Source organism: Arachis duranensis, chromosome 10 (genome assembly GCF_000817695.3).
Source record: "Arachis duranensis cultivar V14167 chromosome 10, aradu.V14167.gnm2.J7QH, whole genome shotgun sequence".
Lineage (NCBI taxonomy): Eukaryota > Viridiplantae > Streptophyta > Magnoliopsida > Fabales > Fabaceae > Arachis > Arachis duranensis.
Window position 1 is genome coordinate 41,700,906 of NC_029781.3, and position 2,460 is coordinate 41,703,365.

Here is a 2,460-nt window from a genome sequence, read left to right on the forward strand (position 1 = left end):
CCAGCGTCCGTTGCACCGCGCCCAGCATCCGTTGCAACGGCGGGTGCCTCCGATGCAACGCTCCCAGCCAACGATGCACCGTGCCCAGCATGCGTTGCAACGCGCCCAGCGTCCGTTGCACCGCGCCCAGCATCCGTTGCAACGGCCCCCAGCCAACGTTGCAACGCGACCTGCCAACGTTGCAACGGCGGGTGCCTCCGATGCAACGCTACCAGCCAACGATGCACCAAACCCAGCCTCCGTTGCAACGGTCCCAGCATCCGTTGCACCGCGCCCAGCATCCGTTGCAACGGCCCCCAGCCAACGTTGCAACGCGACCTGCCAACGTTGCAACGGCGGGTGCCTCCGATGCAACGCTCCCAGCCAACGATTCACCAAACCCAGCCTCCGTTGCAACACTCCCAGCATCCGTTGCACCGCGCCCAGCATCCGTTGCAACGGCCCCCAGCCAACGTTGCAACGGCGGGTGCCTCCGATGCAACGCTCCCAGCCAACGATGCACCGCGCCCAGCAATCGTTGCAACGCGCCCAGCGTCCGTTGCACCGCGCCCAGCATCCGTTGCAACGGACCCCAGCATCCGTTGCACCGCGCCCAGCATCCGGTGCAACGGCCCCAAGCCAACGTTGCAACGCGACCTACCTCCGTTGCAACGGTGGGTGCCTCCGATGCAACGCTCCCAGCCAACGATTTATGATAGGTGAAGAAAGCTTGGAAAAGGATTGAACTGAGAAGGAATGGCTAGAAGCTAAGAGAAGACAATGAAACAAGTGCAATTGAACCAGGAAAAATGAAGTTGGAGTTGGGTTGCACAAACTTGTGGACTTGAAGTTAGCCCCAACGTTAGCCCCTAACTTGGAGGCTAACGTTGGGAAATAAAATTGCTCCCAGGGTATGCCAACGTTAGCCCCAACGTTAGCCCCTAACTTGGAGGCTAACGTTGGGAATTAAAATTGCTCCCAGGGTGTGCCAACGTTAGCCCCAACGTTAGCCCCTAACTTGGAGGCTAACGTTGGGAATTAAAATTGCTCCCAGGGGTTAGCCACGTTAGCGCCAACGTTAGCCCCTAACTTGGAGGCTAACGTTGGCGCCACTCCAACTCAAAGCAAGGCCAACGTTAGGGACAAAGTTAGCCCCCTAACGTTGGCCCAAACGTGAAGTGCAGCAAATTAGTTTTACTGATATGAAAAGTTAGCTCTGAAGTTAGCCCCTAACTTTGAGGCTAACTTTGAAATCCAAAATTTGCAAAACTCAATTCCGGTTCAATTGGTTCACTTGGGTTCTTCTCCAAACTTCAAGAGCAATCAACCAAGACCTCTTTCAACCCAAATCCACCAAGAGCAAAGGCCCAACTCAAAGCTTGAAGATCAAGTGAAGAAAGTGTATAAATAGGCTTGAATTCAATTTGTTCAAGGAGCTTCCCCTTTTAGAGTTTTTTTTTTGAGAGAATTTTCATTTCTGTTTTGGGGAGCCTGAGTGATTTCTATTTCCTTAGTTTAATTGCTTTCACTTTCAATTACTCTTGTCTTGGATCTTGGGAGAGAATTGAAGGAATTCTGTTTCAATCTCACCTTGGATCTTGTTTAATTTCACTGCAAATTGAATTTCCTTTCTGCTACTTGCTTTCTCATTTAATTCACTTGCAATCTACAATTCCTGTGATATTGTTCTTGTTGGATCTAGGAAGGCATTGAGATCTAGACTCAGTTTTCTAGTCTCTGGGACCTGAGATCTGAATTTACCATTTCAATTTTCTACTTCTTGCACTTATTGTTCAATTTACTTATCTGTTTGAATTTAATTCAACCCAATTCCCATTTACCCTCCTGTCTAATGCAATTTAACTTCTCTGTGTTTAATTCCTGCAATTCCAAGTCCCAATCCCCTCACTAGTCATAGGAATCGAATATGTTGTCCATTACATTATGAAAAAGCCCATGATAATTTGCAGATAGGAAAAAAAAAAATTAATCAGGGAGAAAGATCTATTTCATATTTTATATATTTGGTTAATTACAATTAGAAATACCTATTTTAATTACCATTTATACTAATTCTAACAATATCTAACTCTATTTCTGTTAATTAGTTCAAGCGCAATATGTAACTCTATTTCTGTTAGCATTCAAAGAACCAGATTGTTAATTCCAAAGTAAAGTGTTCGTTGTTTAAAAGCATTAATAGCACAATCAGCTGTTATTTGAACCAATTCAGTTTTGAATCGAATGCCATAACCAATCCCAATCCCTGATCCTGGTTTACCCTTCCTTAATCCTGGATTTCCTGAAAGATTTTCCATTTCATGAAACTGTTAAAGACTTAAAGCAGATCAATTTTACACCAACAAATACACAGAGAAGTTATTTGTATACTTAATTTGTTTTAATTTGTGGATTAAATCAACGTTGTATATACTTTTTAAATAGACATTTAATTTGTTTCTTAATAAAATTTAAATCAGA